Raw genomic sequence first — 14,015 nt, 5'->3', positions numbered from 1 at the left:
TGAAAATGTTTTGCGAAACAATATTTCCCAATATGCCCAACAACTTCACTACTACCGGCTGGCTGGATGGCTGATCAGTGCTTGCCCCTACCAACAAGGACGTGGACACCATCAACGACCTAATGGAAACCTGGATACCAGGTCTGTCAACCAACCTGAGCAGTGCTGATACCCTGGAGAACTACCAAGACAGAATGCGGTTCAACGTGGAATATCTCGACACCCTCTGCCCCAGTGGATTTCCCAGGCACCTCATCACCCTCAAGCCTGGAATGCCCTTGATGCTACTCCGCAACATCAGCCCCAAAGACGGACTCTGCAATGGCACCAAACTGTTTTTCCTGAGAACCCTCAACAACAAACTGCTGCTGTGCAAAATTGCAGCCACACAAAAGGAAGTCCTGATCCCTAGAATCAAGTTCATTGCTGATCCTCAACATTCCTACTTTGAGTGGGCCAGACGGCAGTTTCCAGTCCGCACCGCTTTTGCCACCACCATCAACAAATCCCAAGGACAGACACTTACAAGAGTAGGGGTCTGGCTTTCGTCCCCTGTCTTCACTCACGGACAGCTTTATGTTGCCAGCTCAAGGACAGGTAACCCAGAAGCTCTAACCTATGCCATAAAGCAGAAAGAAGGACAGCCGGAACATCATACTACCAATGTGGTTTTTCAAGCCTTGCTTCGCGCTGTGCTTCCTGGCCCTACAATCCCCATTGAGGTAAGGCTGTTGCATTGCTACATATGTCATTTCTGAATAATATAAAACTGCTGCTAACCTGAAGATGATTATGATCAAACAAATCACTATCCTTTGTTTCACGTCTGCCCTGGTGGACATGTTTCTCCCATTATGCAGGCTCTACTGACCAAAACTGCAGCTTCTTTTACTATTCACTGTTAACATTAACACTCACATTTTGTGGTTGATTCATCCCTTATCTGTGTCTCCTTTTCTACAGGCTCAACCATGACAATCTCTGGAACCAGAAACACCCCTTCCACATCACCCCACTCCTCCACGCCCTCCTCTGGATCAGCTTCCCAATATGATTGTTCCTTTACTAAGTTGGCCTTTCCACAACAACTGCGTTCACTGTTAACATTAACATTCTTTCCTACAAATACACTCAGACTCCATTAAAAATACACTGAGACCAACATTTGAAATGTTGTGACTTTGTCTACCTTTGCTCCCACAATTTACTTCCTCCGATTTGCGCTGCGCGTCGCTAGGATGAGCGGGCCGAAGGCCCGCGAAATTCTAGTAAACTAATACAAGAGCTTTGAAGGTTTTGGGTGTTGCTGCAGTGTGCTGTTAAATGAAGCGTCACACAGAGATAAAACCACACTGTACTCCTACTACATTCACTGGTGGAGTTAGTCAACCGCGACTGAACTGAGCAAAACGTTTTAGACACACACATGGGACAAGACATGCTGACAATCCAACAGCAGATCAATGGTTACGGTTTACACAGCATGCAGGGACTTTTATTGAGTCAAAACCCCCCTGATAAGGTGTTGCATTATTTATGGACATTCATTCATTACCCCACCTCTCAATATCTGACAAAGATTGATGGATGGTTATCTTATTAGTAAGGAAAAAAAATCAACAGGAACATGATTATCCAACTTTAATGGATGGTTAGATTGCCATGGAGCCCACTATGAATAGGAAATTCTAGAAAGGGGACTGCCAATTAATTATCACAGTCAGACACTGAACATAATTTAGCCAATGCCTATCAGCTCTTAGCTTGGGCAGCAATAGGCCTCTCACAACTAATGCATGGACATTGCAGAGTCTTCCAAACATGAACACAAGCTAAGCAGTTTACATTTTGTAACCAAGCTGTATATACTGTTAATTAGCCTTGCGTTGCGATACTAATATACCACTGCGCTGCCTCGGGGCATATGCATATACAATAGGGGCGGGTGAAGTGTGGCTGCGCCAGGCTAACCGGTAATGGCATCCTTGGTACTGTTGTGTCTCAGGACTGTGGGTGAATGTACAAAACATTTCCAAAACAGGCACACACACGCGCACGCACGCACGCACGCACAAACACCAAAGCCCTCCTTCACCACCTATGAGGAAACAGGAGATGTTTGTGAAATTGTTTGGAGCTCAGAGTTCCTCCATAAGTCATACGAGGTCAGAGTCAAGGAATTTGGGCTCCTGGCACTGGCAACAGAAAAGGCCCGGTTAGGAAAAAAATGTAAGATAAACATGCTCAGCGCTTTCCATTTAAGGTTCATTACTCCGCCGATCCCGGGTGAGTTGAGGTTTGAGAGGAGGAGTTAATTCCTATAGCCACAAAAACACATTAAGTGAGACCTATCCATCTTGGCCGCACTGACACATCCATTTAAATCTCTTATTTCTTAAAAGGATGCAGGGCGCAACCGTCCGTCTCTGGATGTATGAGTGTGGGGTGTGTGTGTGTGTACATGCGTGGCAGCGTGACTGTGCACTCCATGTCCTTTGCAGTAAAATCTTTCATTATGATATTTTCAATTTAAAAAGGGCCGACACATCCGGCTCTTTTTGTGAAAAATTAAGTGGCGTTTTCAGCGGATCCATTCCGGGTTGCGGAGGAGAGCGGATTCATAACGCGGGGTGTTGTGTTTTCATTTGCTTGCAGTGGAGGAAAATTACATTTTGGGGGCTGCATGGTTCTTTATTAATCTGTTGAAAATCCCATATTTTAAACATGGTCCAAGTTTGAAATTATACTTGACATTTCATCAACAAGAGGTCTTACGAAGCCTTACGGGCAAACTGTAAGTAAAGATGAATAATGTCATTAATAGCTGACTTGACCGTGGGTTCAATCCTCCTTTGAATTCTCTCTGTGATACAAGTTGTGTGTGCACCCCAACATCTCCAATGCGTAAGACATGGTCGGAAATTGTCTCCGCTGTAGTGTAGCTGCTTCTCACATTGGTATAGGTTGCCGTGGCTTTTCAACCCTAAAACATGATCATCAGGTACTACTGTATGATTATACTAGGACAAAGATTAGGCTCATTAAGGCCGGGCACTGCACTCCGTGTGGTGGTATAAAACGTGTGCCGGTGGGATGAACGGTTCTCGAGTTATGTGGATTACAGACGTACCAGTGTAATCTAGTAAGAGAGTAATGACACTCCCGTTGACTCGCATTGTAACAATGGAATGCGGAAGTGCTCATTCTATCTCAATGGAATAGTTCCAGCCATAGGAGCAATGTTTGGAACTATCGCCCATAGGCACCCGCTATGCGGCGAGATCAAAGCGTGTCACCACTCTCTTACTAGATTACTCTGAGACATACAAACTTCATGTCAGTCTCCGCCAGGCCAAAGGCCTGTGTTTTGTACCCTATCCGTCCACCCGTCTGTCTATGGACAGCTAATCTCCGGCACAGTTGGTCAAATCCACATGAAACTGTGTGCACACACCCCCTGGATGCCAGAGTATAGAACCTCTGCCCCAAATGTCTCACATTGCCTTTTATAGGGCCACATGTGGGCAGATGTTTGCAAGTAAAATGTGTTCTTATTACAGATTTTGTCCAAACATTACACAAATCGATACGCATTATCTCATAATCATGTGACCAAGGCAGATCTATCCCATTTTTCATATTCCATCCTGATTGGGTATAAGATTGGCATATAAAGTCTGCAGAACTGGGCCATTTATGAACGAAATGCCTCAAATCATACACTCAGCTTACGAACGCTTGCTGTGAAACTTTGCACGCATGCACATTCCCATTCCCAGTAAGCCGAGGAAGAAATGCCACCCTTTTCACATTGGCATGTTATAGTGCTACCAGGAAGCTGATAACATTTGCAAAACACATCTTTTGAAATTACGCCTTTTGAATTAACCGTACAATCCTTCAAACAACAATTAACACATGCCATGCTTCTGTTTAGAGACCCTATATGCCAGTCTACTTTATGACATGCAGAATATACGTGATGTTAATCGCCCACCCCTCTCTCCCTCACACTCCCTCTCCCTCTCTCTCTCTGCATACCTTCCCTCTTATTATGAAGCCCACTCAGCTACCTGCCAGTAATATATGCTAAGTGGTGCTGTCATCGGTCCTTTGGTTGCTATGTGTAATGAACAATCTTAGAAGGGGGGGGATCAGTGGCTTTAATCAAATCAGCCGCAGGTCTCACCGGCCCACCGCCGAGACCAGCTTTGTACAGAGACAGCCAAATTATGCTCTGTTATGAAACAACTGGCTCTGCAATTTGCGCTTCCACGTTTTGGTTTCTGCAAAACACTGCACCCAACGATTGGTTTACCAGGCTGTAGCCTTGGGCCATCATCGTCACAAATGTGAGATGGTTGATATAGGTATATATTATAAAATCTCACCCATGTGAAGTGAGGGGTGCTCTTGTATATCACCCATTCATTGTCAATGGGAATTTAACAAAAAATACCGACACATATGTGTCTGAGCAAATATTATATAAATATATATAAATATTAGCGTCAATGCTAGCGAGATAAAATAAGGCCATCCTTGATCTAGAAAACGTCAATGTTCCAATCGAGATCACTGGATAATCAGAAATGACCTCCAAACATTGCGCGTTTTGTCAAAATCATAGAGAGCTCTGTAGATTTCGAGTTATTCAGCTTTATAGATCAACTGTAGGCCTGAGCGAAACCGGTCTATAGGATCGCTGAAGAAGGAAAGGCCAAGCAAAAAATTTATAAAAATAAAATAAATCAGCGATCTGGTTTGATATCAATAATAAAGCTTATATGACAGAGCGGTTGCCGGTTGGATTCTAATTGGCGAAACGTTCCGTCACGAGCAGTTAATTTGTTAAAAATAATGATTTGTTAGTCTATATGACGTAAATTCTCCATTCATTGTCAATGGCATTTAATTTGTGTTAGGACAAAGATGCAGATTTGCTCAGACACATATGATGTAAATTCTCCATTCATTGTTGGCATTTAATGTTTGTTTTAGGACAAAAAGCTACACTAAATATAGGAAGCCCTCAAAAAGAAAAAAATAATTGCTTAAGGTGGGGTGGGGGGCAGGGGATGATGTTTTGGGCACAAAGTTTACAAGACTTCAAAAGGAATACATTAGAGGAGTGCACCGTCTTTTTGGCAAATCCATTCAACTGCGGTTCATTCTGTGTATCCAATATAAATATGCTTTTCCACAATTCATGCAAGTGTGCTTTCAGTAGACGCTACAAGCTAGCTTAGCATCACTCAGAGCATTTACACTTGCATTGTGGCACATCCAAGTCTCGTAGCGCATCCAATTTTCTCAAAGTACAACGGTTATTGCACGCACGCACGCACCTTTCTAAAAAACTAAGTCATATAATAAGAGTTATAACAGAATAATGTTAACATTTCATTTCATTACATTTTTTAACCGATTACGACCTGAGGCCGATTCTATGAATGCCTTTAAAATCAGAATGAGTTCTCCAGCGTATACATGCCAAGGAAATTTATATATATATATATCAAAAAAGAGAAAAACCTTCCAATGAAGGGACTGCACACTCCAGGGAACAGAGACGGACAACTTACTATATATATATATATATACGGCATATATGCCGTATACGGCACCCTACCCTACCCAAAACCCAACCCTAAACCTAGCAGCCAGGAAGCCACAGGTTTAATAGTTTTAACCTTCCGTGCATGTCGGGAGCGATGGTGTTGTCGATACTGTCGGTACTGTTAGTATGTAACAAACACACCCCCCTCCACCCCATACGAGAAAAGTTGTGTTAAAAATTCTACATTTCTTCTTTTGAAATTGTGAGCTTTTAGATCTGCTATTTTCAAATGGCTGAAAAATGTAAATAATGAAGAAAGCAAAAAATATATAAAAAAAAACAAAATATTATAGCCTATTAAGTACAGTAGTTACTTTACACCACTGATAGTCTGCTGAGATATGAAAACGACAGGCGATGCTAATGCAATTACACAGCTTCCCGGGTCTCATATCAGTGGAGAGGAAAAAATAACTCTAGCAATATCATTATTATAGACAGGGCGTTGTACAAGTAGGCCTACAGTACAAATCTACTGTATACAGTGAATCTCAAAACTAAATGCATGCCCACGCCCCCTGCACACACAGACAAACGTACAGTAAACACGCAGTATGTGTGTGTGTGTGTGTGTGTGTGTGTGTGTGCACTGCACACGTATACACAGTGCACATCCACCCACTGTATGGACCTAACCTTCAGAGGTGTGAGAGTCTCCTTAACAAAGTGGAAAATAATTTCCAATACATATTAATGAAGCCAAGTTGAATCGATGCCCTTGGAACTCTGCGAAAGTGTGTGTGCCAGCGGAGCAGCAATGCTGTGACAGCAACACAGCATGCGAGCGAGCGTGTGCGTGTGTCTGTTAACCGATGGTGGAAGGGGTGGACCGACTATAAGAAGCCTCATCTATCATGCTGGGCTGGGAGTTTGATGGGGCCTCACAGGTCTGTGTGAGTGACCCTGACTCACAGTTCTCTCTCTCTCTCTCTGTGTGTGTGTGTGTGTGTGTGTGTGTGTGTGTGTGTGTGTGTGTGTGTGTGTGTGTGTGTGTGTGTGTGTGTGTGTGTGTGTGTGTGTGTGTGTGTGTGTGTGTGTGTGTGTGTGTGTGTGTGTGTGTGTGTGTGTGTGTGTGTGTGTGTGTGTGTGTGTGTGTGTGTGTGTTGTGTGCTCTTTCAGAAGGTGTGTTAATGATTCAAAACAGAGAAAGAAAGATTCCCAATGACTAGAAGTGATTTTGTTTACGTGTGCACTTCTGTACTTGCGCGCGCACACACCGACACCCCCCCCACACACACATACGCACGCGTGCACACACACACACTAAATCCTGCTTCTACAGCAAATCTTCCAGCGTGGCTTGTTTCATTACGAGGCGTGTGTAACGTGTGTGTGTGTGTGTGTGTGTGTGTGTGTGTGTGTGTGTGTGTGCGTGCGTGCGTGTGCGTGTATCGATCGTCCAGCACCACCATGGTACCGTGATGATGTCACAGCCACTCATAGCTTGATCAATAGTTAATTCATAGTCTATGAATTACATATTTAAACACATTAACACTGGAGAATATGGGCAAAACCAACATATAACAAGGCATGCAGCCGTAAGCACATAAGCATGATTGTGTATTATGTGCACGGCACGCACACACGCGTCACACACTCAAGGAAATAACACCTATGATAGAGGAAGGTCAGAGGTGATAGGTTGTGAAATGTGAAGTGTTTACTGTATGACAGAAAACAGTAAACCTTTCAGAATCCCCAGAATAGAAGTTATTGGAGTCGAGTATAGCAGAGCGGATAGACGCTAACAATTCCATTAATGGTCAAAGTGCAGCCACAAGTTAGTAAAATATTAATTTTAATAGTACAGTAAGAGTATAAAACAGTAGTGCCACATCTACTGAAGCATTAAAAATACAATTATAAATGAATATGTGATAAATAAAAATAAATAAAATGGGAATGGCATAGACTGGCTTACTCACCAAGCTCTATCGGCAGCTTTTCTGACACTGGTATCCGTATCGGAAACAACTCTACTGTGCTGAATGTCCTCCTCCCTTTCTGTTCTCATTCGGTTCCCCGTCCCGCTACACCAGTGGTTCTCAAACGTTTTTGGTGCTGGTCCTCCCGTAAATAACTATAAGGGATCCATGGCACCCCTGCATGACATTGTTAATGTGTAGAACCTTACGTCATATTGCATTACATAAAAATGTGAAACTTTCTCACTACGAAAACTTGAGAAAATATCCATTTCCATTAGGACATAACTTTTTACTTTGTTTTTAACCACTTGAAACCCAGCATCCCATACTGTAGCGGCGGTATCAAATTAAGCACAACTTGACACCACAACATTGATTGCATATGCAGCTGGCCTAAAGGGCATGGCTCTGAGGATTTGTCTATATTTTGGGGGGAACATTCGCCAAAAATAGACTATCTACAAGTTAACGTTTTAAGTATAATATAAAATTGTGAAATAATTTTGGAAAAATTCAAGAATAAAAATCTTAGGATGCCAGGGTGAAAGTGGTAGTGGTGACTTGACTAAACTGGTGCTGCAGCACACCCTCCCTCCATCACTCATCCCTTCTTTTCATCCGTGTCAGCATGTGTAAAGCGCTGAATCAGCGCCGGTATTGGCGGTGACCTCCACTGCTCCTCTCATGACCATGGATAAAAGCCTCAGGTTGTATGTGTGGTCATCCAACGACAACACGCCTCTGGAATACCAACCACTTCAGTGACATGGTTACTGAGCTCCAATCATTCAGATAGGACATTGTGCAGCCTCGCTAGCCATGCATGGCCATTAAAAAGGGTCTGATGAAATTCAAAACCAGGCCAGTCAATCAGTCTATTTTTGAATGGGGTGAATGGGGGGTTTAAGTACTACTGTACTTAAACCCCAGACATACCAGACATATCAAAACAACAATTGCGGCAGGGGTAGGTAGCGTTATCCAGGTTTTCACTTTATCGACCAGCATAACTGGCAAGCAAGCTAGCTGAGAACCCGCCGGCCTTGAACCCCTGGTTGGTCCCAGGGCTCCTCCAGCAAAACGAGCAAGAGTTTAAATACTTCCAGATCTGTGTTTGTACACACACACTCCCCCCTCCCATCTCTGACAGGTCTGAAGATCAAAATTGTATTTCTCCCCTGAATAAGCACGCAGGCTTGTTTGTGGTGGTTAAAATGTCTTCACTTCACTTCAGTAAATCCCTGACTTTTGTTCAGTATCCTGCTTTGCCTTTAGTTCAGTAATTTTTAAACATATTTAAGTATTCAAAAGTACAAAAAAAAAACTGAAAACTGAAAATAGTACACACTGTCATTGTGAGCTTGAATAGATGGGCAATTTCCGCTATATTTGAAATAAGTACTATTTCGCTTTATTAGAAATGTACCGATGTTAAAAGTGTAATATTTGTCTTTGAAATGTAGAGAAGTCATAATTACCTATGTGAGTACTACTGCTACTCACACTAAGCTGGATGTGTCCAGTATCAGAACCGGAACCTTGAGATTCAAAGGTGAGCATGCACTCAACAGCTACAACAAATATGGCTGGTCTATGCTGTATAAGATCTTTCTGTAGGCTACTGTTCTGATTGTTTTGTTCCCATCTCTGCTGATCAGCTTCACCATGTCAATTTGTATTCTGTATCTGCACTCTGATCCTGTTTTTTTTTAAATGGGCTTTCATTTTTTATATATTTTAATATAAACATACTGTAACTCTACAGTATACTCTCTCTGTAACTCGCTACCTTGGGTTCCTCACTCCATTCCACATTCATCTCATTCTGTTTCAATAAACTGTTGAGTAGAGGTGTGGTCTCTTACTAGTGAAATAAGGGTTTAAGTTAAAGAGTTGAGATTGTTATTGCATTCTTCATCAAGCCATTCAACAAAGACAAGTCTACTTTAGGCTTATCAACTCTCAAACCGAGTTTAAAAAGCATTAAGACAGGTATTAAGTAAGGTCACGAATTCCAAAGTGTGGCCAGACATTTCTGACAGAATCGGGGTAATAATGATTATGATATCTAGGAATGCCACGGCCCGTCATCTTTCAAATTAATACACACAGTTGTGTCGCGACCCTTAAAGCACCACTTCCACAGTCAACGGTAGGGTGGGCAGATATGCTTTGCTGTGATAACATGTCTGCCTAAGTGGGGATTAAATTAACCTGACTTGTCACAAAATTGATTTCTTTTTCCCAGGCCATAAAGAGAAGTCACTGAACATTTAAGCACAGGTGTCTCACTGAATCGTCTGACGGGGATAGAGTGACCTCTAAAAGGCATTGGTATGCCTGGTATGGGTGCAGTGCTGAGAAATTAAAGCACATTCAGGACAAGCAAAAAAGGGAGCAGGGCGGGAAAAGAAGAGAGAACCGGAGAGCGAGGAAGAAAGATTGCGTGCAAGAGTGAGCAGGTAGAAGATGAGAGAAATGGAATGGCTGCCCTAGGCTAGGTCTGAAGAGATGAGAGTCGGAAAGAGTTTGACAGAGAGAAGCGGAGAGAGAAAGAGAGAGACAGAGAGAGAGAGAGAGAGAGACAGAGATAGAGAGACAAGGAGAAAGAGAGTGAAAGAGAGAATGAGTATTTAGGTCTCTTGAAGTGCTGAGTTGCAGCGGTCACTTGATTGGGCACTTTGGGAAGGAAATGGAAAAAGCTCTGCAGCCAGCAGGTGCTTATCTCTGACCAGAGCTTTACAGAGGAGCTGACCGACCACCAAACTGCTTCACCCCGACAGACAGCCTGGCACTCACAGGGCTAAAATCCAACAGGTGAGGAGAAGGGCCCTGCTTTACTGTAGCAGAAAACTACATGGGCTTTCAAAACTTTGATATACTTTTATATGCATGTTCAGAGAAACTTCTAATTAATGACACGAGTGTCCCCCACTGCCAAAAAACATCCTTAGGCAAAGATCTTCCATGCAGATAGGCTATATACACCAAGGGGTGAATAACATGGGAGTGATCTGTTAATTGGAAAACAGCGCAGGCCCAAAGGCTGGCATCCGGCGCATCTGTAGTAACAGCGAGTATCCTCCAGGGGGCCACAAACTGTTTGTGTTAACAGATAATACCACCTGAGATGCATAATGTTGAGAGGAGAGGAGGGGGCAGTAATTATTCGAAGGGGTCTCAAGGTGGAGAACAGACTTTTCATTTGCAGTGCTTCCCTATGTGCATAATGTCACAGTACGTGCCTGTCATAGCGATAGACTTTAGCTTTAGCACATGCAGAGAGGAGAGGGAGCCTCATTAATAATTCAAGCGGAACAAAATGAGGTTTTCTTGGCTGGACGACGTGAGGGTGTGGTTAATATGCACATTAATGATCATATAGCTTAAGGGGGTGTTGTGATGTCTGTCTGGCACTGGAGAGAAATTAGATTCAGTGTGAAATTGAGTGTATATAGCGGTCAGTGAAGTGCGGATCACAATTAAACAACAAATGAGAAGATTGAACAACCATGTGATTTAAAATAACAGCATTGTGTCACTCCTCTCAGTCCCTGTAAGTTGTAGTGCTGTGATGATCAGTACGTTGCCAGATTTTGCGAGAGAAGGCAACCAGATCTATGAAACAAGCCCAAAAGATTAAGCAACTAACACATAAGCACTTATACAAATCGGCTATTTTAAAGTAGATGATTTACAAGCTCACGTGTCGCAACGTGTTGTGAGCTTGTATATCTGCTATTTAAAAAAACAAACACCCGTGTGAACTGAGTGGTGCAGCTCCCCACCTCTCTCTCTCTCTCTCTCTCTCTCTCTCTCTCTCATTAGCAGGCAACATTGCAGCACTATCCCTCTCTCTGCTTCTGGTGCCCCCTACTGGTACCCTATAGTCATATACTCGTGCTCATGGCCACATAGGCGCATAGGTCACGCATAGGTCGGACATTGCTGGTTGTAGGAGTGGTTGCACCACTCAAAAATCGGGTACGGGGTCCCTGGCACAAAATGTTTTCAGCTGGTCTGTAAATCCTAATAGTTGCGGGGTGTTTATAGAGTGAAGGGCAAGGTGATGCAAAGCAACATTCTGACATGTCCTGCAGGAGATTGCAGATGGCCGTCGGAATTCAATCAAAAGCAGCACAACCTGCCAAGGAGAGGACTGTGTGGCGCCGCAGGGCCTGCAGGGATACGCTGGCAAACTGGTTCAGAGCAGACTCCAGGAAGGTGGGCCGCCGCTGCAGCCCAGTGGAATTGACCTTCAAAATGGTGTTTTTATTTCTTCTAAATGTATAAAAAATAATCTGCGTTTGAGAACGTTCCACAGTCAGCCTCTGTGTGTCTCATCCGTTATATACTGCAGACAGTGGTGGAAAAAACTACTCACATTTTACTACTCTGCCAATACATTAAAAATGCATCAAAATATACTTAAAAGAAGTACTGAATGTGCAGAATGTCCCATTTCATACGTTTTCAAATGTCTAAAATGTATGAAAATCATTTGAAAATAGCAGATCTACAAGCTCACAAAGGGTAACGGACCAGTACGACATATTGTGAGCTTGTAGATCTAGAAGTATATAGGGCTGAAGTGGGTAATGTATTTTGTAATAATAATACAAATCAACAAAGTAACTATAGCAACAAAAGTTTCCAAATAATTGCAGTGGAGTAAAAAGTATTGAAAATTAGAAATACTCCAGTAAAAATAGATTTTTTTAAGTACTCCAGTAAATGTAGTCTCTCTCTCTCTCTCTCTCTGATTGCATATAAGTTATATTGTAGTAACAGATTAGACTAAATGGACATTTTCACATTAAAAAAGTTACTTAGTGAAGCTTTGATGTAGAGCGAAAACAAAAAGTACACTACAGTGTGGAGCCCTGAGGGAGTATAGGCCTAGGGTTTAAGTGGTTATGGGCCTGGACCTCCTCTTCCCTTGTGGACCTGAGATCAGATTTAAAAAATGTCTTCTACATCCTGACAGTTTTCTGAAAAAGCTATGTTTCTATGTCAGTCGTTCTTAGATTTTTCAAAAATAGCAGACCTACAAGGTCAAGCTATGAGCTTGTAGATCTGCTATTTTTCAATAGCTAAAGCATAACATGATGCCAATACCAAAAGGGGTTCCCACCCAAAATGGGTTAAGTGGTTTAGGTCCTGGACCTCCTCTTCCCTTGTGTTGATTATGGGTGGCTTCATTCATTGTAGGGGCTCACCAGATGCTGAGGTCTATTTTTAGAGGATTAGATTTGAATAATGTATAATTACCTGCGCGTCTGACCGTCACTCAATTGGCAAGTGCTTCACACACACACACACACACACACACAGCTAGAGCACCACTTGCCCTCTGGACAGCAACGTGCCCTTTTGCAAATGTTTTTTTATTTTTGTACAGTATGTGGACCGTGGTGACCTTGATCAATTCTTGATGAAAAAAATATCTTCCAATATATTATTTATGTCCCGAAATCTAATCTGCTAACCGGAGCCTCGTGCTAGTTTTGACTGCGCTAGTTTTGACCTCCTAATATGATGCCTCACCCAGTGGTGGAAAAAGTACTCAATTGTTTTACTTAAGTAAAAGTACCAATGCTGCAATTTAGAAGTACTTCGTTACAAGTAAAAGAATAAGAAGTTAGTTACTTTGTAGTTTCTGAGTATTATTTAATACCACTTCAGCCCTATTTGAATTTAACTTCGTCTATTTAAAAATAGCAGGTCTTCATACTTGCATGCTTGTAGATCTGCTATTTTCAAACGCTTTTTTAAGCCCATTTTACACATTTTACGAGAATTTGTGCAATGGGACCGTCTGCACAACGAGTACTTTTACTTTGCAAGCAAATTTTGATTATCAGACTTTTACTTAAAACAGAGTATTTCTTCATTGCAGAATTGATACTTTTAGGCCTATTTAAGTGAAACATTTCAGTACTTTTCCACCACTGATAAAGTCCGTAGCTAGTTAAAGCCTCTCTCACAGGTTCACTATGAGATTGATTAAAAGGCTGCTGTTGTTGGCAGGACACAAAGTGATGTGAGTAGAGGATTAATGTGTGCCGCTTTTCTCAAGGTTTCATGGCTTTTTGTCACGCTTTTACAAACACAGCTGCAGGGCAGCCTCCTCAAGAATGTCTAGACAATGTTCTGTTCAAGAGGAAGATTCACATTAATAGAGACAGTACACATATCAAATATTGAAATAATATCACAGAATTTGCACCACCCTAGATTTGTGAGGGTCTTATACCATCCCTGCTCCTCCCTAATAGCTGGGATGGGTAAATGCAGAGCAAGAATGTGCACATACCACTACAACAACTAAAAGGGAACAGAATTATAATATGCATCATCATCAACATTATTCATGGCCAATAAAGCCTGATTTCATTATTAAAGTAAAACTGATATAGAGAAGCCCACGCATTTTGGAGCTCAAGTCCGAGTTGAGTCTGGAC

The sequence above is a fragment of the Protomyctophum parallelum genome (assembly GCF_964188405.1).
Source record: "Protomyctophum parallelum genome assembly, chromosome: 22".
NCBI lineage: Eukaryota > Metazoa > Chordata > Actinopteri > Myctophiformes > Myctophidae > Protomyctophum > Protomyctophum parallelum.
This window is presented reverse-complemented; position numbering follows the sequence as displayed.